Genomic DNA, 25,320 nt, shown 5'->3' with positions numbered 1-25,320 from the left:
AGATACTTGGTGAAAATGTTCACATTTTATCTCAGTTAGTCTTTATTACAACCCTGTGAGGTCGTTTCTACTGTTATCCTCATTTAACCAGTAAAGAGATGGAAATTAAATAATAGGGCCAACGTCTTGCAGAGCTAAGATTCAAACTCAGGCCACTAGGCAGATGGAAACACCAATGGAACATTATGTGAATTCTGAGTCTTATATGTCTGTCATTGTGTCTCATATTCTATCTCTTTTGACCTGGGTTTTTTTTTTAACCATATAAAGCCATCCCTTGGTATGGATGAAGGATGGGTTCCAGCACCTCCTATAGATACTAAAATCTATGGTGACTCAAGATACAAAATGGTGTAATATTTGCATATTACCTATGCACACTCTCCTGTGTATTTTAAGTCATCTCTGGATTACTTGTAATATCTAATACCATGTAAATTTTATATAAATAGTTGTTATATAAATACTTGGAATAATCACAAGAAAAAAATGTCTGGACATGTTTGGTAGAGGCACAATTTTTAAAAATAGTTTTGATCCATGGTTGCTTGAATCCAGGGATGTAGAACTCATGGATAAGGACGACCTTATCCATGTTTAAGGTTTAAAATTTAATGTTTAAGGTTTTTGCTGTGGAGTGAATCCACTGACCCAGGCATAAGCATTCCAAAGCCTATCTACTTAGGCTACTTTCTAGATAGAGAGGTAGACAGAGGACAATAAGCCACAATGCCACCAGGATGTAGGTGAGTGTGTCAGAGGGAGGGAGCCCTTTTCCTTCCTTCCTTCCTTTTTATTTATTTATTTGTTCTTTTTTGCAAGACAAGTTTCTCTAATAGAGGTATGTGGCTTAGAGGCAGCCTCACTTGAATATGCTTTGGGAGAGAGCCTAATACCTCATATTTTTAAAAAGAAAAAAAAAACCGCACACGCACGCGCATGCACCCACCCACACACACACACACACACACACAAGCTCATATATATATTCCAAGCCAAAAATATCAAGCAGCTCATGGCTTTTAAACGGCCAGGCAAAGCTGCGTCCCACCCTTCAATGTTTTTCTTTCAAACACATTGACCACCCTCCTTTCACAACATCTTATTTAGTGAAGTACACGTTGTCCAAACGGAATAAAATGTTGCAACACTGAAATTTGGATTCTGCCTGAAGTTCTCTTTCATCGACACACTTTTTCACTTTTTTCCCTCCTTTAGTGCTAGGCATCATAGCAGAAATCTCTCCGTGGAGATCCGGAGGGAAAGGGGTTAATTTGAGAGGCTTGGAGCCAGACCTCTCTTAACTGGGGAGTTGGCAGCTAGCAGTTTGGAACACTGCCTCGAATGTCTGACTGAAGGTTTTTATTATCCTTTATGCCCAAAGGTGGCTTTTAGACACCCACAGCAGCACACGGACCTCTGATTGGGATTCGACAGACGGGAGCCAGAAAGCTGTCTGCCCTTTTCGCGATGACTGGGGAACCCCACGGAGGAAACCACCACCCGCTTCCCCAACCTGAGGCTGGACGTGCCCTCCCTCACCCTTCAAAAAACTTCAGACCTGTCAGGGGAGTTGTAAAATCAGTGTGGAGTTCTGAGAGTTGGTGGGGGAGGGGGTGAGCAGGAGAACGGAGGGGGCGTGAGAGATGGAATGAAGAGTGAGGCAGGTCTGCCGGAGACAAAATAAATGGTAAGAAGAAAGGAAAGAATAGGAGAGCTGAAAACAAAGAAAGAGTAACGACATGAAGACAAAGTTGATGACAAAAATGAGAATTAGAGAGAACAAGAAAGGTGAAGAGAAGAAAACAGAGATAAGGGAAAAAAAGTTAAGAGGCTAAGAAGCATCCTCATCCAAGAACCTCAGATGCCTCACTTGCCTTTGTTATCCACAACTCAGCTGCATGAAAGGTTAGCGTTACCATTCGTATGGTGTTATTTTATCCATACAAGCTTCATCCTGACCTATGCGATTAAAATTGACCCATGTTCGCCAGGGTGAAACCCTACAGCACCCTCGAAATCTTTGAAAGTGTCCTAGGCTCCAAAGCAGTAGCTTCCTGATTTGTTTGATTTTTTCCCTTCCCAGAAGGAAATACAAAGGACCCAGGTATTTGAAAGCAGATTGGAATCAAACACCGACAAGACGCTGTTCTTATATAACATGGTAGTTATGAGCATCCCAAGAGATGGTCCATGCAGAGGAGGTCAAACACAAATCCAGTAGGAAAAGTGTGTTCTTTTAGAGAGCCTGGTGCCACCTTTAGTCTCATTCCCATGTAGCCTCCTGAGATCAATATAAGAATCCATTCATCAGCTCACAAACTCTGCTCAGAGACATCCTGAAGCCCTGTTGCTTAAGGAGTCAGCATTCTACGTGACCCAGGGAGCTTGGGGGCATTTAGCGTTTATTTAACAAGAAGAGTAATGAATGTTTCTAGGGCTTTACTGTACTCAAAGTGCCTCCTTCTCAGCCATCATCTTTTTGGATCGGCCCATTACCATGTCAGGCAAGGAATGGCAGATGTCATTCATATTTCCAATTAGCAAAGAAAGGAAGCAGAAAAGTGAGTCTCAAAGTGTGGTCCATAAACCACCTTCTAATTATCTTGTTAAAAATGCAGGTTTACTTACCTCTACAATATAGAGAGACTAAATTTGACTCTGGTGGAAGCTGTATTTTTACAATGCACTCTAATAATTCCAAGGCCACTGGGTTTAAGAAGCACAGGGCTTGCAGACTGGAGAAACATATTATCAATATCTCAATGGGACTTTTACAACAGCTTACTTATTTCCATTTTTATAGATGATAAAATAACACTTTGATGAGACTCAGTGATTTGTCCAAAGGCATCTCAGAGTCCATTGCAAATCAGTAAGGAGTATAACCAGCAATATCTAACTAAATAGAAATAAATGTATAACTAGAAATAAAACCTAGATCTTTCAACTTCTGGTTTTCTTTGTTCTTTGAACTATGTCAGACTGCCTCCTTCTGACATAGGGGAGATTTGACAGTGGCTGTTTTAAAATCTGCTGTGGCAGCTCTCAAAGTGGGTAATAATAGTGTGTGATTTATTTATGCCTCACAGTATCATTCCTGGTGAAACAGGCCTCCAATCTTGATCACGCGCCTCTGAATGTGGTCCTATGAAAAATGCACACTTCCTACTCAGACATGAAACTATTTTAGTTCCTAAGTAAAATCTTTAAGCCAGGGGAATTGGAAGGATCACTATTCCAATAGCTAAATTGTAATTATATCAGGTGTTCCAGGCACCATTATAAATTCTTAATGCATGTATTAAATAAAACAGATGAGCTCATTCACTTTCTTAAAGCAAACCACTGAGGTAAGTACCAGCATTCCCTGATGAAGGCAGTGAGACCCGATGTGACTTGCCCAAGTTTACACAGCTCTAAGCTGGGCAATGAAGAAAGGATGTTTTGCTCTAGAGGAAGAAAGATTAACCACCACTAATACTGTCTCTCTGTCTATAGTGGTGGGAGTGTACAATGGGCATTGGGGTTGGGGAGCTCTGTGTAAGTAAGTTTTAGTGGAGAAAAAAAAAATTCCCCAAATAGGTCAGGAATGTGCCAGCAATATAGAACTATAAATTTACTTTTGCATAAGGCATCTAAGGGTACATTTAAAATAAATCATCACCTTTAAAATCAATCAATCAAATAATAAAGATGTACAAGTGACCATGAAGCTGATGTGGTTCAGTTATTTTATTTTATAGATGAGGAAATTAAGGATCTGAGAGGTAAAGACCTTTTTTCTAAAGTCTCAGATTGCACAAAGGTAAGTATTGGCCAAGTTGTGTAAGTTGCGAATACAATCGATTTCTTGAAACAGTGCCTTAGGTTAGAATGTCAGTATTGTTCTAGTGCCACGATACTGCTCAATCACTAGCATCCACAAAACCTCAAAAGGATACAGCAATAAGTGTTTGTTGCTCACAAGACTGGTTTGGTTATCTAGGTGCCTCTGCTGATTTTTGACTGAGCTTTCAAATTTCTGGGGATCAGCCGACTATTGATTGATCTGTGATGGCCTCAGCTGTGACAAACTGGCTCTATCACACAGATATCTCATCCTCTAGCTTGGAACACTTTTTTTATGTCAATGGAGGAAGTGCAAGCACACGAGAGGAAACGTGTACACATTATTTCATGCTTCTGCATGCCTTGATGTGACTCCAATCATCTCATTGACCAAAGCAAGTCCCCTGGCCAGCCCCAGACCAGAACTGAGCAAGGACACAGAAACAAAGAGGGTCAGTGGATTACAACCATTAATGCAATTAATCTACCACAATGAGGGAGGAGGAAAGTCCTGGCATGGAAGTAGTTTCAAGGAGGAGGCAAAAAATCAAATAAGGCCAATTTATGCAATGTTAATTTTAACATCCAAACTTTGAAGTCACATCTTCCATTTTAGGGTGCATTTGCTATATGTAATAAAGAGAAATACATCATTTTGCAGATGTAAGGGAAGTGCGGAATTTAAGAAGCCTGCATCATTTTATAAAAGCAGGTTTACCGTGCTGGTAAGCATCATATTGAATTTAGAGATTCTGGCACATGCTCCAACTCCACTTAGGTTACTCATAGATAAACATATAGATTCTTTTTCAGAACAACTGGCAAATACATACATATATATATATATCATTTTTTAAATTTGATTTAAATTTTAAAATAAAATTGAGTTTTAATTATATATATAAATTACATGTGTACATGTGCATGTGTATATATATCATGCAACAGGAAACTTTATAATGGATCCATCAAGTTTAGTTTAAGAAGTGAATTTACTTTGTTTAATTTATAAACGATCAATGTATTAGCAATTTATAAAGGATTAACATATTTGAAAATTTTTCAGAATTATCCTAGGACTAATTTGGATACTTGTAACAAAACATTAAGATGCCCTACTTAAGTTAAATCGGAGATAACATTTTTAAATGGAGATCTATTTTTAATATGTATGAGTATGTGAGGAAAATGTTGTTTAAGGATTAAAATACCTTTCTCAAGGAGGTAAAATTAAGTGTCGCATTTTTTTTTTTTAAATCGTAGCTGTTATTCCTGGTAAAGGCCAAAACTATTTTCACCTTTTCTCCATGCTGGTTGGACTAATTCCATAACTAACCTTCTTCTGTCACTTCCCAAGTCCTTAAAATGACTTCTTTAAAAACACACATGGACTCACACAGCCTCACAAGCATACAAGCTCTCACACAAGTAAGATAACAAAAAAACAACAGAAACAAATAAAAACAAAATAAACACAATCCTACTAATATAAACTCTTGCAAATTCCGGTAATAAAGATTATCTCACGTATTCTATTAAAGTCCCATTACAAAATAAAACAAAGGTAAGTATCAAATAGCTTCATCATAGCTGTTGGCTTCTCAAGAAACTGAGGCTATAGAACTTTGGCTGCCTTTTATGTTTATCTCAGAAAAATAAAATTATTGTAAACAGATTGCTGTTGTAGTGTTACAATATGCCCCTTGCCAGGTCATAGTAAAAGGTTAATAGGTTAAAATTTGATGTTGCAATGTTATCCTTTAAAATAAAATGCTACTCTAACAATAATGAGTGCAGTACAACAGCTAAATTGAAGGATATCAAAATGGTTTTGTCAAAATGCTCTGCTGTCCATTGACCTCTTTTTCACGATGCCAGGGAATCCTATGTATTACATTGCCTGAGAATTTTTGATTTATTAGAAGAAGCATGTGTTTTTCAAATCATGGAGGCAACAGTAACTTCATTAACCTGTAGGTGGAGATAATAATAGTCATAAAAGTAATATGGATGACTGCATAGCTCTACAAATATACTAAAAACTATTGACTTGTGTGCTTTGAATGGATGGATTGTACAGCATATGAATTATATCTTAATAAAACTATATAAAAATCAAGAGAATTTTTTTTTACAAAAAGAAATATGGATAAGACAAAACAAGAAGCCAGAGACTGGTAGATTGAATCAGTTGGAGGGTTTCTTTTCCCACATTCAGTGGCGTATAAAATTGCCTCCCAATGAATAAATTCAGTCTTCTGGTGGGATCTGTCCATTTTCTTTGAGAAAAAGTTTAATTATTTACCTCCATCACTATTTTTTAACAACTGTTAAACTCCATGATGTCTTGTGAGCTGTGTCTGTTTTCTCTAGCTATGGGAAGTATTTGATTATTATCTTCTAAGAATTTGGAAGGAAAAGGATGTGATTGAGGTCTCTTAAAAGATTCCTGGGGAACCAAATTTTCTTCAGTAAATGTTATCAGAAATGAGACAGATTTCACATCATCAGTCTTCATATGTATTGGAATTTTTCTCTGTGTGCAGAAATGCACCTAAGACTTTATTAGCTGAAATTTTTTATTTATTCTCAACCTGTTGAGGTATGAGGTCAGACTTGACACAAGACAAGATCAAAGACTGGCTGAAACAGGGAAGAGGCTCTGAAAACACCTCTCCCTAGGACATGCCCATCAGCACCATGACAGTTTACCATTGCTATGGCAACACCTAGGAGTTGCCACCCCTTTCCATGGCAACACCTAGACATTACCACCTGTTTTTTAGAAATTTCTGGATAACCTGCCACTTAATTTGCATGTAATTAAAAGTGGGTACAAATATGACTACAATACTGCCTCTGAGCTGCTACTCTGGGTGCTCTGTCTATGGGGTAGCCCTGCTCCACAAGGAGAAGGATCTCTACTGCTGCTGTGCTCTGCTGCTTCAATCAAAGCTGCTGTCTAACACCACCAGCTTGTCCTTGAATTGTTTCCTGGCAAAGCCAAGAACGCTCCTGGGCTAAGCTCCAATTTGGGGACTCACTGGCCTTGCATCACTGTTATTCTGTATTTTTCCATAAGTATCAATTTGTATGCAATTGAAAAGGTGGTAAAAATGCCCAAACAACTATGAGAAGTGATCTATTCAGTTAAACACACACATAATGTCATCGTAACAGAAAATAGCTTATTATTATTATTTGGCTTGCTTATATTTGCTTAACTTCTGGGGCTAAATTTGTAGATAAGAGCAGTCAAACAGACATAGTGTATTTGTCCATTCTCATACTGCTATAAAGATACTACCTGAGACTGGATAATTTATGAAGAAAAGAGGTTTGATTGACTCACAGTTCTCCATCGCCGGGGAGGCCTCAGGAAACTTACAATCATGGCAGAAGGTGAAGGGAAACAAGACACGTCTTACATGGTGGCAGGAGATAGAGAGAGTGAACGGGGAAGTGCCACTTTTAAACCATCAGATCTTGGGAGAACTCACTATCATGAGAGCAGCATAGGAGAAATCGCCCACTCAAAATCCAATTACCTCTGACAAGGTCCCTCCCTTGACACATTAGGATTACAATTCGAGGTGAGATTTGGGTGGGGACATAGTGCCAAACCATATCACATAGCCTTATACCATTTCTATTGTTCCTTGAACATACATGTTTTTTGTTTGGGTCACTGGCTTGCCCTTTGGAAGCAAAACAGCAAGCTCCTTTGAGTATTTTACTTTTTTTCTATTAATTGAACAGATGAAAGTTAAAAAAAAAATAGGATTCTAAACTCAGGTAGCTGTTTACCAAATAGATCTAACACATGCGAATATATTTTCATTTTTTCAACTTGCTTTGATATATAGTGTACGTTTGACCCTTGCAACAACCATGTTAATAATTCTAGCTGGAATGTTTTTTAATCTCTCGAAATCCCTGGAATACTTTCCTATTTCTTCCTGGAGGTTCATAGAAAATTTGCTTACTATACTGCTATTTGTGGATGTAGTTTGTCTACCTTAATAGATTATAAATGTTTCAAAAGCAGGGGCTTATTCCTTCACCCTGTGAAATCCCCTATAGCACTTAGCACTAAATAAATGAGTGCAGATATGCCCAATTAGCAAATAAATGGAACCACAAAGAGACTAACCCAAATTTTTTCTTAAATTGAAAAGCAACTTCAGGTCTCCAGAAAGCAATTTTAAAATATGTATCAATATCCGTTGAGTCAATTTCCCATTCAAGATATCTATGCTAAGGAAGTCACCTTAGATGCAATCAAAAGACGTTATCCTAGCATTATTTAAAATATGGTTTTGAAGGAAGTGGCTTAAATGCAAAAAAAAAAATAAACAAATGAAATAGTATGCAGTCCCTAAGTATGAGGTTTTAGATGGTTTTCAAATTCATGAAAAATACTCAAAACCTATGGTTATGTTAAAATATATATTTTTTATTGTTTTCTAGGTTTCAGAACATGATTGCTCATGTTTTTCAAAATGGTTCTTATCTTTTAACAAGATACATTGGAAGACATATATTTATAGATTAAAACAATCTAGAGTCTGGGATTTGTTTGGAAATATGAGGTGAATAAGTAGGTAGAAGTACAAATGAATAAAAGACTGACTGTGAGTTGATAATTTATAAACTAGATGATGGGTACATTGGGTATACTATTGTTCTATTTTTTAAGTCTTTTTTTCTTTTTTTTTTTTTTTTTTTTTTTTTTGGCAAAGTCTTACTCTGTCATCCAGGCTGGAGTGAAGTGGCATGATAATAGCTCACTACAGTGTCAAATTCCTAGGCTCATGCAATCCTCCCATCTCAGCCTCCCAAATAGCTGGGACTACAGGCGTGCACCAATATGCCTTGCCAATTTTTAAATTTTTTGTAGAGACAAGGTCTCACTATGTTGCCCAGGATGGCCTCCAACTCCTGGGCTCGTGATTCTTCTGCCTCAGCCTCCCAAAGTGCTAGGATTACAGGCGTGAGCCACCACACCAAGTCTATTGTTCTATTTTGTATATGTTTAAAGTTCCATAGTAGAAAAATTTCAAAAACCACGTATATGTATCATCTAGGTGAGTAAGATAGCTTCCATTTGTCCTATTCCTCATATAACTTTTCCATTCTCATCCTCACTGGTCTCTGCCTGATGGAGGTTGCCTTAGTTTATTTGTGTTTCTATAAAGGAATACCTGAAACTGAGTAATTTATAAAGAAAAGAGATGTATGTTTCTCACAGGTCTGCAGGCTATGCAAGAATCATGGTGCTTCTGGGGAGGCCCTCAAGCTGCTTCCACTCATGGCAGAAGTGAATGGGAGCGAGCATGTGCAGAGATCACATGGCGACAGAGAGGAAGAGAGAGAGAGGAGTAGGTGCCTGGCTCTTTCAAAGAACCAGTTCTTACAGGAACTAAGAGTGAAAACTCACTCATTCCCATGAGACTGGCACCAAGCCATTCATGAGGGATCTGCTTCTATGACCCATACACCTCCCACCAGGCCCCCACCTCTGACACCGGGGATAACATTTCAACATGAGACTTGGCAGGGCCAAACAAAACATATCCAAACCACAGCAGATGCTGACCTGCAAGGCTGGTTCCCTGAGCATATAAACTGTGCAGTTGTTCACATGTCCCCATGCTCAGAAGGCTCTCACTCTTGGTTTAACACTCTCTTGTCACCTTCCTGAAATTGTAATAATTTTTGAATAGGTGCTGTAATTTTTGATTTGCACTGGGCCCTATAACTTAGGTAGGCAGCCAGTCTTGCTGAATTATATGAGTGTGTGCAGTAAAGATTTAATTCGGTGCAAAGAAAGATTTGTCCCTTTCCTCCTAACTCTTGGGAGGTCATCTCTAAGCACTTGGAATGTCCTCCCTGATAAGAATGCCTTTGTTTACCTGGGGGCGATAGGGACATGCCAGAGTGTTTATGGTAATAGTGTTATAGGGTGGGCCACAGTAACAGCTCAACGTCTGGAGTCACTAGTGACTGAGTTCAACCACACAGCAGTCATGTATATAAAAGTGGCCAATTCTTAATATAAACTCTGGACACCAACGCTCAAGTGAGCTTTCTTCATTGGCATTTTCCTTGTATATTGTCACACATCATTGCTAGAAGTAGTTAATGCCATCTACATGACTCCACTAGGAGAGGACACCTGGAATCTCTACCCCATGCCCCTTCTCAACTTTGTTCTATGTGCCTCTGTGCCTCTTCCCTTTGGTAATTTTGACCTGCGTCCTTTAGTGTAATAAACCATAACCATGAGCATTACAGTTTTGCTGTATTCTGTGAGTACTTTTAGCAATTTTTTTTTTGAATGGAAGGTGGTCTTGGAGACTCCCTCAAACTCACAGGATAACCTTAACAGGTTTCCATGTTCTCTGGCTTAATGTTGAGTTCCGTCAATGCAGAGGCCCCATAGAAAACTGGGGAAAGATAAATGAGAGGTCAAGGTATTTATAATCCTGGTTCTCTCCCCGTGAGAGAGTGTCTTATGCTGGCTGTGTCTCTGAAAGTCGGAGGGCTTAACGCTTCCACAAAGCATCCTGTTCCATATGATGCTTTCTAGCTTCCTATAACCTTCCCCTCATCGCTTTGGCTAACAGCCCTTCCACTTCTGGATCCCCTACATTCAGCTACACCTTTGCAATGAGTTCCTTGGAAAGCAAACCATCTCATCTTTTCATTTTTGTTTTTCCTAATGTAAGCAGGTCTTCTGTTTCCTGTCTGTCTTCCTGTTTCCTATTTGGCTGATAGAAAATACAAGGGCAAGAAGTATACAAAATGGGGGGTGGCAGTGATGGTTGCGTTCTGTATTTTTTTATTGCATTGTTTTATATTTTGTAATAAAACCTTTCATACTTTTGTTATCAAGAATTTTTTTTTTTTTTTTTTTTTTTGAGACGGAGTCTCGCTCTGTCACCCAGGCTGGAGTGCAGTGGCCCATCTTGGCTCACTGCAAGCTCTGCCTCCCGGGTTCACGCCATTCTCCTGCCTCAGCCTCCCGAGTAGCTGGGACTACAAGTGCCCACCACTGCGCACGGCTAAATTTTTATATTTTTAGTAGAGACGGGGTTTCACCGTGGTCTCGATCCCCTGACCTCGTGATCCACCCACCTCGGCCTCCCAAAATGCTGGGATTACAGGCGTGAGCCACCGTGCCCGGCCTGGAAAAATATTATTTTTAAAAAAGTAGTAATGCGTGGGACAACGAGCAGTTCTACTGTCAGACATCTTAACCTCTGAATTGTGCCCTTTCTTCATTCAACCAACTCTCTATTGGAGGTCAGTAATCCCTTAACCCTCCCTTTGTTCTTCATCATCACTCACTGGCTGTTTTGGCTACTATCCCTTCCTTCCCTCTCATGCTGTGAAAACTCCCTTAGGATTGCTAAGTGACGACTTGCTGTTGATCCTGGAGTTTTCATTTTTCTTTTACTTTGAGTCCCCACAGATGTGGAGGGTGATTTCTAAGAGTGGGAAGGTGGTTCCATCCTCCCGGCTGCCTGGTTCTCTCTAGCTTTCCCAGGGCTGTGGAGCACGGAGGTCGCAGAGAGGAAAGACAACGTAAAGCAACAAATATAACCAGAAAAGGGCAGTTTCATCATTTTGTTTTTCATAAATTCCCCCCAAAATAGGATGATCACACCCTCATTATTAAATGTGGTCTAATTTTTAAAAGAAAATTTATCTTATATTAGTAACTATTTCCTAAAATGTCGAAGTTAATATTTAAACCCTGTTAAGTGTTCTTGTTGTTGTATTGACTGCACTATACTTATCCCAATTCCTGGGATTACACGAAAGGATAAAAACAGCTATGAATATTATATAATATTTAATGATACCTAATTTCTTATAGAACTATGAGGTCATTAAATACTTTGTTCCTTTTTTAATTGAGGCTTTCAGGTACAAAACTTGCTAGACAAATTCTAAAAGAGCTGTTACCAAATACTTTGTATAATGCTTTTCACTGGGAACTTTGTATCAGAGCGTAGAGATGGTTAGAGATAAGTGCTCCTGATAGATTTGGGGCGAATGGAGAGAAGGGAACTGAAACTTGTTAAAAATCTGCAACATGCTGCCAGGCGCGGTGGCTCATGCTTGTAATCCCAGCACTTTGGGAGGCTGAGGTGGGCGGATCACGAGGTCAGGAGATCGAGACCACGGTGAAACCCCGCTTCTACTAAAAATACAAAAAAATTAGCCGGGCGTGGTGGCGGGCGCCTGTAGTCCCAGCTACTCAGAGAGGCTGAGGCAGGAGAATGGCGTGAACCCGGGAGGCAGAGCTTGCAGTGAGCCGAGATTGCGCCACTGCACTCCAGCCTGGGCGACAGAGCGAGACTCCGTCTCAAAAAAAAAAAAAAAAAAAAAATCTGCAACATGCTATGCACTATACATACGTCATGCTTTACAGACACTGTCTTGTTTAACTGTATTGTAAGCTAGGTATTGTTATTTCTATTTTGTACACAAGTAAATTGTCCAAATTTTATAGCTGGTAACTTTGATTCAAATCTTCATGCTTTTCAATATGGCAAACTGCTATATCAATAATGTTAATTTGTCTTTCTAATACATATCTTTTGTTCAAATTCAAGCCCATTAGATCCTTTTGTTAAATGAACAAATTATGTTAACAATTTTAAGGAATGATAGTATCAACTAGTAGAATTTCCAGATATTGGGATAAGTGGCTTTTTCACATAAGAAGTCAATAATGTCAAGTTAAGAAAATAAACCTTCAAAGACAATCAGAGCTTTACATGTCATAGAAGAATCTGAGTAATAACCTTCCCGTGTAGGAAATAGTCATGTTTTCAATCTCTAACATGGCCAGACTAAAAATATATCTATCATTGATTAAGTTCCTGATTTATTCTTCACATGCCACAGTAGAATCTCTAAATATGATTGGCACCTAAGTTGACCTTTTCTGGCCATGAAATAGATTTTCAGGTTTAGAAAAAAAATAGGGTGACTATGTCTGGAAAAGTTCAGGTCCGGGTTCATGTCACAACTGGATGAAGCCGCAGATTAGGATTTCCTACTTTCGAGCCTCAGCTTTTGTTAAGCTTGTTGCACTTAACGTGTGGGCCTTTTACCCTGCTGGGTGAGTCAAAGATGATCTACGCCAGGGCTCTCACTCATACCAGGTTTTTTTTTTTTTTTTTTTCCTCATCCCCTCAATATCCTCTGGAGTTGGAGAGGTTTTCCTATTATCTCCTCAAAACCACTGAGTTATTAAACTGCTGAATTCTGACTAAAGCCACTAAACCCAGGCAATACCCAGCAGGAGATAAGAGATATATTTGGTGGAAAAATTGAACCAATGAGTCTCTAGACTCTAGGACTCTGGACACAATAGAGGACAGTGGGACTAAGAGGAAGTCTGCACTGTGACCTGCAAAACATGTGCCCCTGTCCAATAGCCCCACTGTCACCCAGACAAAATTCCTACAGCACTCCCCAAAGAAAACCTCCCAGCACCTCTGCAGCCAACATTGTTGGTGTTCCTCTACCAACCTCACCATCTGCAGGTCTTTCAGATTGCCTTTATCATATCAGGGAACCTGTCCCCAAGCCTTTGTGTGCTTTTGCTTCTAAGAGCTGGCACCTGGGACTCTATTTGAAGGGCACTTTTGCTACTGGAGCCTCTTTGTCCTGTATGCCAAAGAGAGAACTAAAGATGTCTGAGAGTTATCCTTCTCCTCAGGTGACACTTAACCAGTGAGTGACTCAAGAGGGTGTGTGAGAGCCTAGCTCATATATCCTACCCCACAGTTTCCCTGTAGCTTTGGACTGGAGTTGAGATTTTGCCTGGAATCTTACTCTTCCTTGCCTTCTTCCTCTTGTCCGCCATGCTAATCTCACTCTTAACAATATCACAAGGCTGTTTGCTTAATAGATCACTTTCATAATAATTGTCTCTTAGCACTTGCTTTTGGAGAACTTAATCCAAGATGACACCCAATCACTATACAGAAAAACATCAAACACACAGACTTTTCTATATGTTATCTAGTGCCTCAGTCCCAAATATATATGTACACCCAGGAATCACCAAGCATCTTCCCAAGAAAGCTTCCGAGATGAAACTCAGAGGCTAAACAAAACAAATCAATATGAAAATCAGGGAATAAAAACAACAAAAACAAAAATGCCAAAAGCTCAGTGTCAATGTCAGTATTTACATTAGGTTTGAGTGTTTACGTTATTTTAACATTACAAATAGTTGTCATCAGTATCATCACCTGGGAACTCATTAAAATGAAAATTCTCAGGCTCATCCCGGAACTACTGAATCAAAAACTCTCTGGGTAGAGCCCAGCAGTTTTGAATTTTAACAAGCCTTGCAGTCAATTCTGATCTACCCTCAAGTTGAAAATAACACATCAGAAGCATGTAATAACAACAATAATAAGTTGTTATATAAATACATTAAGAGAATGGGAGAAGAAAAGTGTCTGTTGGGAGGATGGAGAAGCAGAAATCTTAATCTCATTTATCATAAGTAGAAGTCAATAGATTAGTAACTAGGATTGCTATACCAATAAAGAGCACCATTCGTGCATCCATTGGACAAATGTATTGAGTACTTATTGTATTCTAGGCATGGTTCTCTATTCTAATACAACAACGAGCAAGAAAAAAAGTCGCTGTTCTCCTGAAGCTTACCTTCTAAGTGGAGAAACAATAAACACACAAATAACAAAAGGAAAAACACATGAGGCACTGATGACAGAGTGACACAGCATGTCTTACATTGAGTACTTAGGAAATACTCTGATGAGTGACATCAGAACGGGCAAAAGATACAGAAGCAGCCCCAGCCCAATCATTTGGATCTTTACAGACTTTGGGAAAGGTTTGGGGATTTACTGAGTGAAACAGGGAGGCAGTCCAGGATTTTGAGAAGATACATAACCTGATTATGTTAAGGCTCTGTGGAGGTGGAAAGTTGTATTTTCCAAGTAGGGCCATAAAAATGTTTCTCATCCCACATATTTTTCCACAATGTGTCCCTGACATGTCTCTCATTGGAAAGTAAAATCTGTGTCCTCTCACTCAAATCTGGGGAAGTTTGTGACTTTCAGTGATTGTCAAGGCTAGGTCAGAAAAGGCAATGCAACTTACTTTCTTTTTCTTTCTTTCTTTCTTTCTTTCTTTCTTTCTTTCTTTCTTTCTTTCTTTCTTTCTTTCTCCTCCTTCCCTCCCTTCCTCCCTCCCTTCCTTCCTTCCATTTATCCCCTTCTTCTCTTCCTCTTTCCTTCCTTTTCTTCCTTCTGTTTCTCTCCTCTTTCTTTGCTTCCTTCCTTCTTTCCATCCTTACCTCCTTTCCTTTCTTTCCTCTCTCCTTCCTTTCTTCCTTCCTTTCTTCTTTCTCTCCCTTCCTCCCTTCTTCTCTTTCTCTTTCTTCTCTTTCTCTTTCATCTCTCTTTTCTTCGTTCCTTTCATCTTTCCCTACTTCTTTGTCTTTCTTTCTGTTTCCTCCCTCCTTCCTTTCTTCCTCCCTTCCTTCTTTCCATTCCTTCCTTTCATCCTTCCCCCTTTCTTTTCTCTCTCTCTTCCCTCCCTCCCTCTCTCTCTCCCTCTCTCTCTCTCTCTTTCTTTCTTTAAAAATCTGTTCAGAGCATTCATGTTTAGACCCCTGAGCCTTCAAATAAGAGAGCTAAGGCCATAGAAAGGCCTCCTGTGGTCACCCCAGGGAGTTGTTCTAACACTCACATGCTCCCAGCCCAGGTGCCAGCCAGGTGAGTGAGGAAGACACATTCAAGTGATCCCAGCCCCAGCTTTCAGGTCCCAGCATTTGACTCTTCCCAGCTGAGGCTTTAGATACTGTGGCACCTCAGAGAGAAAAGACAGATCATCCTTGTTGTGCCCTGTTCAATTCGCTGACCCACAAAATCTTTAGCATAATACAATAATTATTTTACACCACTGAGTATGGGTTGTTTGCTATGCAGCAATTGTAGCTGAAACAGTGACAGATAGATTTCAGGACCTTGCTACATACAGAGCCAGCACTACCAGAAGCATCAGTATCACCTGGCGTCTGGTTAATAATGCAAAATCTTAAGCCTATTCCAGGCCTACTACATCAGAATGTGCATTTTAACCACAACTCTAGGTGATTTGAAAGCATGTCAAAGTATGTTTCCCAATCTCTTTTAATCTTTGAGCTAAAATATACTTACAGGAAAATGTACACATCTTAAGTGACTATTTACCTATGCATACATCTGCACAACTACTACTCAGATGAATATAGAGAACATTTATTTCCATCACACCCAGAAAATTTCCACATGCTCCTTCTGAATCAAAAACCCTCTCTCAAACCGTCCCAGAAATAACAAGTTTTCTGACTTCCATCACCATATATAAAATATCTTGCCCTCGAATGTCATAAAAAGGAAATTATTCAGTATGAATTTTGTTTGTTTCTGGCTTCTTTTGCTCAGTACACTGTTTTTTGAAATTCATTCTTGTTGTATTTATCAGTAGCCTATTCTTCTTAAAAATTGCTGTGTAGCGTTTCATATAAATATACTACTTCTTAAATTATATTCTCCTATTGATGGACATTTGGCATTTTCTAGTTTGTAGTTATAATAACTCAAGAGTGTGTGTGTGTGTGTGTGTTTGTGTGTGTATGTATGTATGTGAACACAAGTACAGTATTCATTTCTCTTAGAGAAGAAATACCTATGAGTGGAACAGTTGGGTCATGGGCAGGTGTGTGTTTAACTTTATTAGAAATTGCCAAAGTGATATCCAATGTGGTTGGGCCATTTTACTTTCCCACGAGCTAGAATGAGAGATCTAGTCACTCTACTTCTTTGACAATAGTCGGTATTGTCAGTCACTTAAATTTAGCCATTCTGGTGGGTGTGTAGTAGAACCTCTTTGTGGTTTTCATTTGAATTTCCTTAATGACTAATGATGTAGAACACTTCTTCATATGCTTATTGACTATCAGATATCTTCTTTGAGAAATCCCTTCCCAGTCTTTTTTCTATATTTTAATTGAGCTGTATTGAGTGGAGAAGTTCATTACTATTCTAGATATGAGTCCTTTGTCAAACCTTTGGCTGTAGGCAGTCCCTAAGATGATTTGTAACAATCCTCGCCTCCTTGTATTCATGCCCTTGGGCAATCTATCCCCTTCCCTTGAGTGCCAGTGAGACCTATGACTTGTTTCTAATCAATAGTGGGGAAAAAGGGATGAGATGTTACTACCACCATGTCTAGATGACATAAAGTTGTAACTTACATCTTGCTAGTAGGCTCTATTTTCTTGTTGGCCTGCATACTTCATGAAGCAAGCTGCTGTGCTGGAGAGGTCAACATGCAAGGAATTAAGGGTGACTGAAGCTCATAACCCAGCATGCCTAGAGAAACTCGATTCTGCCAAATACCACGTAAGCTTAAAAGCAGGTTCCTTCCATGTCAGCTTTCAGAGAGCATTCCAGCCCTGGCTGAAATATTGACTCCAGCATTGTAAGAGATCCTAAAGCAGAAAATACAGCTAAACTATGTTCAAACTCCTGCCACACAGAAATTATGAGATAATTAATGTATTGTTTTCAGTTGCATAATTTGTCATTTTTTTATACAATAGAAAATACATATGCAAATATTTTTCCTGAGTTATAAATTATCATGCTGATGGGTGTGCTGTGGTAGCTCAGTGTGGTTTTAATTTGCATTTTCTTAATAATGCTTTTGATATGTTTTGGGCTGTCAGATATCTTAAGTGTGAAAGACTTGTTCAACCTTTTGCCTATACATATATATATATTTTTTTGTTGTTGTTGTTGTTTTTTTTTTGAGACAGGGTCTCACTCTGTCGCCCAGGCTGGAGTGCAGTGGCACAATCTCAGCTCACAGCAACCTCTGCCTCCCAGATTCAAGCGATTCTCCTGCCTCAGCCTCCCAAGTAGCTGGGACTACAGGCACATGCCACCATGCCAGACTAATTTTTGTATTTTTAGTAGAGATGGGTTTCTCTGTGTTGGCCATGCTGGTCTCGAACTCTTGACTTCAAGTGATCTACCCGCCTCGGCCTCCCAAAGTGCTGGGATTACAGGCATAAGCCACCACGTCCAGTCTACATTTTTAATTGGGTTGTTTATCTTTTATTATTATTGAGTAATGGGGCTTTTAAAATCTATAAATTCTGGCTATTTCTTCTTTGAATTCTTATAATAAAAATATTTCCTCATGCTTGCTTCAGCAGCACATATACTAAAATTGAAATGATGCAGAGAAGAAGATGGTGGATAGGAGGCAGAACAAGCTTGCAGCTCCTGCTGAGACAGACAGAGCAATGTGTGGAGACTCACACCGTGAACTTTTGCTCCAAGAACTACCAGAGGAAAAACGAGGAAAGCCAAGAGAATCCACAGACCCTTTGAAGAACTGGATCATCACTGCAGGCTCCCTGAGATACTGAAAAACTGAGTCTGCCTGCTTTCACAAAGGGGAGTCTCATGGTCTGGGCAAGTTCTCAGCCCTGGTCACTGGCTGCCTGGAAATAGACTCTGTGCTGTTGCAGGGGCATGGTGGGAGTGAGACCAGCCTTTAGGACCGAGGGCTGCATAGGAGTAGGGTGAGGCCTATGATTGCTAGCTTTTCCCCACTTCCCTGGAAACCTGTATGACTCAGCAGAGGCAGCCATAATACCCCTGGGAATATAACTCCATTGGACTGAGAACCCATCCCCCACAGCAGCCACAGCAAGCTCTGTCCAAGGAGAGGCTGAGCTCAGACATGATTATGTCTGCCCCTACCTGGTGGTCTTTCTCTTCCACCTTTATCTGCCTCCCCCCACCTCCACCCCATAGCTGAAGACAAAAGAGTTCTATGGCCCTGCCCACCACCTGAGAAACCTGAATACTTAACCAGGTGGCCTTAGGGCAAGTTTACATCCTACTTATAGGACCACGGCTGATGCATTCTTGAAAGCGCCACCTCCTGGCTAGAGACCAACCAACACAAAACCAGCACACTGAACAGAAACACAACCAAGGACCCTCACACAGTCCACTTCACTCCCCTCCTACCTCCACCAGAGGAGGTGCTGGTATCCATGGCTGAAAGACCTGAAGATGGATCACATAACAAGACTCTTTGCCGACACTCCCCAGTACCAGCACGGAGTCTGGTAGCTCCAGTGGGTGGTGAGACCCAGAAGAGCAAAAACAATTACTACAGTTTGGCTCTCAAGAAGCCCCATTCCTGGGGGAAGGGGGAGAACACCACATCAAAGGAGCACCCCATAGGACAAAAGAATCTGAACAGCAGCCCTTGAATCCCAGATCTTCCCTCTAACATAGTCTACCCAAATGAGAAGGAACCAGAAAAATAATTCTGGTAATATGACAAAACAAGTTTCTTCAACACTCCCAAAAGATCATACCAGCTCACCAGCAATGGATCCAAACCAAGAAGAAATCTCTGGATTTCCAGAAAAAGAATTTAGAAAGTCGATTAGTAAGCTAATCAAGGAGGCACTGGAGAAAGATGAAGTGCAACCTAAAGAAATCAAAAACATGATACAGAATGTGAAAGGAAAATGCTTCAGTGAAATAGGTAGTATAAATAAAAAACAACCACAATGTCTGGAAATCAAGGACATACTTAGGGAAATGCAAAATGCACTGGAAAGTCTCAGCAATAGAATCGAACAAGCAGAAGAAAGAACCTCAGTGCTCAAAGGCAAGGCTTTCCAATTAACCCAATTTGCCAAAGTCAGAGAAAAAAGAATTTTAAAAAATGAACAAAAGCTTCAAGAAGTTTGGGACTATGTTAAATGTCCAAGTCTAAGAGTAATTGGTGTTCCTGAAGAAGCGGAGAAATCTAAAAGTCTGGAAAACATGTTTGAGGGAATAATTGAGAAAAACTTCCCCAGCCTTACTGGAGAGCTAGACATCCAAAATACAAGAAGCTCAAAGAACAACTGAGAAATTAATTTCAAAAAGATCATTACCTAGGCATATAGTCATTAGATTATCTAAAGTCAAGATGAAGGAAAGAATCTTAACAGCTGTGAGGCAAAAGCATAAGGTAACCTATCAAGGAAAATCTATCATATTAACAGTAGATTTCTCAGCAGAAACCCTACAAGCTAGAAGAGATTGGGGTCCTATTTTTAGCCTCTTTAAGCAAAACAATGATCAGCCAAGAATTTTGTATCCAGCAACACTAAGCTTCATAAATGAAGGATAGTCTTTTCCAGACAAATAAATGCTGAAAGAATTTGCTGCTACCAATCAGCACTACAAGAACTGATAAAAGGAGCTCTAAATCTTGAAACAAATCCTCAACATACACTAAAATAGAACCTTAAAGCATAAATCTCACAGAACCTATATAACAATAACACAGTAAAAAAAATAGAACCTTAAAGCATAAATCTCATGGGACCTGTATAACAATAACACAATTTTAAAAAAGGGTATTCAGGCAACAAATAACACAATGAATAGAATAGTACTCTTTGCACCTCAATACTAACACTGAATGTAAATGGCCTAAATGTTCCATTTAGAAGATACAGAATGGCAGCAAACATATTTGTAAAACATATTTGAGGGAATAATTGGGGAAAACTTCCCTGGTCTTGCTAGAAATCTAGACATCCAAACATAAGAAGTTTAAAGAGCATCTGAGAAATTCATTAGTTGGATAAGAATTCACCAAGTTTCTGCTATCTTCAGGACACTCACCTAACACATAAGGACTCACATAAACTTAAGGTAAAGGGGTGGAAAAACATATTCCATGTGAACAGACACCAAAAGTGAACAAGAGTAGCTATTCTTATATCAGACAAAACAAACTGTAAAGCAACAGCAATTTAAAAAGACAAAGAGGGACATTGTTTAATGATAAAAAGACTAGTCCAACAGGAAAATATCACAATTCTAAATGTGTATTCACCTAACACTGGAGCTCCCAAATTTATAAAAAATTACTACCAAACCTAGGAAATGAGATAGATGGCAATGCAATATTAGTGGGGGACTTTAGTACTCCAGAGATGGCACTGGACAGGTCATCAAAACAGAAAGTCCACAAAGAAACAATGGACTTCAACTGTCCCCTACAACCAATGGACTTAACAGACATTTACAGAACATTCTACCCAACAACTGCAGAATGTACATTCTATTACATCAGCAGATGGAAGAGTCTCCAAAATAGACCATACGATATACCACAAAACAAGTTGCAGTAAATTTAAGAAAATCAAAATTATATCAAGTACTCTCTCAGGCTACAGTGGAATAAAATTAGAAATCAACTCGAAAAGGAACCCTCAAAACCATGCAAATACATGGAAATTAATAACCTGCTCCTGAATGATCATTGGGTCAACAATGAAGGCAAGATAGAAATTTAAAAATTCTTTGAACTGAACAATAATAGTGACACAATCTATCAAAACCTCTGGGATACAGCAAAAGCTGTGCTAAGATGAAAGTTCAGAGCATTAAATGCCTACATCAAAAAGTCTGAAAGAGCACAAATACACAATCTAAGGTCACACCTCATGGAACTGAAGAAACAAGAACAATCCAAACCCAAACTCAGCAGAAGAAAAGAAATAACAAAGATAAGACCAGAACTAAATGAAATTGAAACAAACAAACAAAAAAACACAAAAGATAAATGAAACAAAAAGCTGGTTCTTTGAAAAGATGAATAAAATTGATAGATCATTAGCGAGATTAACCAAGAGAAAAGATCCAAATAAGTTCACTCAAAAGAAATGGGAGATATTATAACCGATACCACAGAAATACAAAAGATTATTCAAGGCTACTATGAACACCTTTACGTGCATAAACTAGAAAACCTAGAGGAGATGGATAAATTCTTGGAAATATACAACCCTCCTAGATTAAACCAGGAAGATACAGAATCTCTGAACAGACCAATAACAAGCAGTGAGATTGAAATGGTAATTTAAAAATTGCCAACAACACCAGGCATGGTGGCTCACACCTGTAATCCTATCACTTTGGGAGGCTGAGGCAGGTGGATCACCTGAGGTCAGGAGTTCGAGACCAGCCCAGCCAACATGGTGAAACCTTGCCTCTACTAAAAATACAAAAAATTAGCTGGGCGTGGTGGTGGACACCTGTAATCCCAGCTACCTGGGAGGCTGAGGCAGAAGAAGCACTTGAACCCAGGAGGTGGAGGTTGCAGTGAGCCGAGATGACATCAGTGCACTCCAGCCTATGCAACAAAAGCAAAATTCCATCTCAAAAAAAAAAAAAAAAAAAAAAAAATTGCCAACGAAAAAAACTCCAGGACTAGACGGATTCACAGCTGAATTATATCATTCAAAGAAGAATTGGTACCAATCCTACTGACATTATTCCAAAAGATGGAGAAAGAGGGAATTCCCCCCTAAATCATTCTATGAAGCCAGTATCAGCCTAATATCACAACCAGGGAAGGACATGACAACAACAACAAAAAAGAAAACAGCAGACCAATATCCTTGATGAACACAGATGCAAAAACCTTCAACAAAATACTAGCAAATCCAATCCAATAGCATATCAAAAAGATAATCCACTATGATCAAGTGGGTTTCATATCAGGGATGCAGGGATAAAGTCAATAAATGTGATAGAGCACATAAACAGAATTAAAAACAAAAAAATCACGTGATCATCTCAACAGATGCAGAAAAAGCATTTGACAAAATCCAACATCCCTTTATGATTAAAACCTTCAGTGAAATCAGCATTTATTAAGGTAATAAAAGCTATCCACGACAAACCCACAGCCAACATTACAGTGAATGGGGAAAAGTTGAAAGCATACCCCCTGAGAACTGGAACAAGACAAGGAAGCCCATTTCACCACTTCTATTCAACATAGTACTGGAAGTCTTAACCAGCGCAATCAGAAAAGAGGAAGAAATAAACAGCATCCAAACTGGTTAAGAGGAAGTCTAACTGTCTCTGATTGCTGATAATATGATTGAATACCTAGAAAATCCTAAAGACTTATCCATAAAGCTCCTAGAGCTGGCAAATGAATTCAGCAAAGTTTCCAGATACAAAATTAATGCACACAAATCAGTAGCTCTGCTATACACCAACAGCGACCAAGCTGAGAATCAAATTAAGAACTCAACCACTTTCACAATATCTGCAAATAAAATAAAATACTTGGGAATATACCTAACCAAGGACATGAAAGACCTCTATAAGGAAAACTACAAAACATGCCTGAAAGAAAGCATAGATGACACAAACAAATGGAAACACATCCCATGCTCATGGATGGGTAGAATCAATATCGTAAAAATGACCATACTGCCAAAAAGCAATCTACAAACTCAATGCAATTCCCATCAAAATACTACCATCATTCTTCACGGAACTAGAAAAAATAATCCTAATATTCATATGGAACTAAAAAGAGCCCATACAGCTAAGACTAAGGAAAAAGAACAAATCTGGAGGCATCACATTACCCAACTTCATACTATATTATAAGACCATAGTCACCAAAAAGAGTATAGTATAAAAATAGGCACATAGACCAATGAAACAGAAGAGAAAACCCAGAGATAAAGCCAAATACTTACACACAACTAATCTTTGACAAAGCAAATGAAAACGAAACAGGGAATGGACACCCAATTCAACAACTAATGCTGGGATAATTGGTGAGCCACATGAAGAAGAATTAAACTGGATTCTTATCTCTCACCTTATAAAAAAATCAACTCAAGATGGATCAAAGACTTAAGTCTAAGACCTGAAACCACAAGGATTCTAGAAGATGACATCAGAAAAACTGTTCTAGACATTGGCTTAGGCAAAGACTTCATGAACAAGAACTCAAAAGCAAATGCAACAAAAGATAAATAGATGGGACTTAATTAAAAAAGCTTCTGCACAACAAAAGAAATAATCAGCAGAGTTAACAGACAACCTACAGAGAGGGAGAAAATGTTCACAATCTATACATCAGACAAAGGACTAATATCCAAAAGCTACAAAGAACTCAAACAAATCAGCAACACTAAACAAAAAATGCCATCAAAAAATGGGCTAAGGATGTGAATAGACAATTCCCAAAAGAAGATATACAAATGGTCAACAGGCATATGGAAAAATTCTCAACATCACTAATGATCAGGGAAATGCAAATCAAAACCACAATGCGATACCACCTCACTTCTGCAAGAATGGCCATAATAAACAAATTAAAAAATAATAGATGTTGGCATGGATACCATGAAAAGTGAACACTTTTACACTATTGGTGAGAATATAAACTAGTACAACCACTATGGAAAACAGTGTGGAGAGTCCTTAAAGATCTAAAAGTAGATCTACCATTTGATCCAGCAATCCCACTACCATCTACCCAGAGGCAAAGAAGTCATTATACGAAAAGGATACTTGCACACACGTTTATAGCAGCACGATTTGCAATTGCAAAAATATGGAACCAGCCCAAATGCCCATCAAACAATGAGATAAAGAAAATGTTGTATATTATATTCTCACTCGTAAGTGGTAGTTTAACAATGAGAACACATGAACACAGGGTGGGGAATATCACACACCAGGGCCTTTCGGGGGGTGGGGGACTGGGGGAGGGATAGCATTAGGAGAAATACTTGACGTAAATGACGAGTTAATGGGTGCAGCATATCAACATGGCACATGTATATACTTATGTAACAAACCTGCACATTGTGCACATGTACCCTAGATCTTGAAGTATAATAATAAAAAAAGAAAATGTGGTACATATATATATATATATATATATATGCCATAAAATACTACTCAGCCATAAAAAGGAAAGAAATAATGGCATTTACAGCAACCTGGATGGAATTGGAGACTGTTATTCTAAGTGAAGTAACTCAGGAATGGAAAATCAAACCCGATGTTCTCACTCACATGTGGGAGCTAGGCTATGAGGATGCAAAGGCATAAGAACGATACATTGGACTTTGGGGACTCGGGGGAAAGGGTGGGGTTAAAAGACTACAAATTGGGTACACTGTATACTCCTCTGGTGATGGGTGCACCAAAATTTCAGAAATCACCAATAAGAAACTTATTTATGTAACCAAATACTACCTGTTCTCTAAAAACCTAACGAAATATTTAAAAAAAAAAAAAAAAGAAAAGAAACAATACAGAGAAGACTAGTATGGCCCCTTTGAAAGGATGACATCCATATTCGTGAAGTGTTCCATTAAAATAAATAAATAAATAAAAATATATATTTCCTCCCAGTCTATGGCTGGCATTTTCACTTTCTTAAAGGTGCCTTTTGAAAAAGCTGCAAAATGAAGTCTGAGAAGCTCTTGATAATCAAGAGTGAGATTAGAGAGCGGAGCTGGGAGGACACTGCAATATTTTAAGTGAAAGACATGATGATGGCTTGGAGGTAGTGAAAGCATTG

General features: G+C 39.0%; 2 pseudogenes; one reads left to right on the top strand and one right to left on the bottom strand.

Moving 5' to 3' along the window:
* Positions 1 to 11,754: 11,754 nt before the first annotated feature.
* Positions 11,755 to 11,807, bottom strand: LOC129463310 (uncharacterized; annotated as a pseudogene).
* A 13,209-nt stretch (positions 11,808 to 25,016) lies between these two features.
* On the top strand, positions 25,017 to 25,117 carry LOC129463288 (uncharacterized; annotated as a pseudogene).
* The last annotated feature ends 203 nt before the right edge of the window (positions 25,118 to 25,320 follow it).

This window comes from Symphalangus syndactylus, chromosome 14, assembly GCF_028878055.3.
Source record: "Symphalangus syndactylus isolate Jambi chromosome 14, NHGRI_mSymSyn1-v2.1_pri, whole genome shotgun sequence".
Lineage (NCBI taxonomy): Eukaryota > Metazoa > Chordata > Mammalia > Primates > Hylobatidae > Symphalangus > Symphalangus syndactylus.
The sequence above is the reverse complement of the archived record's forward strand: the minus strand, read 5'-3'. Positions and strand labels throughout refer to the sequence as shown.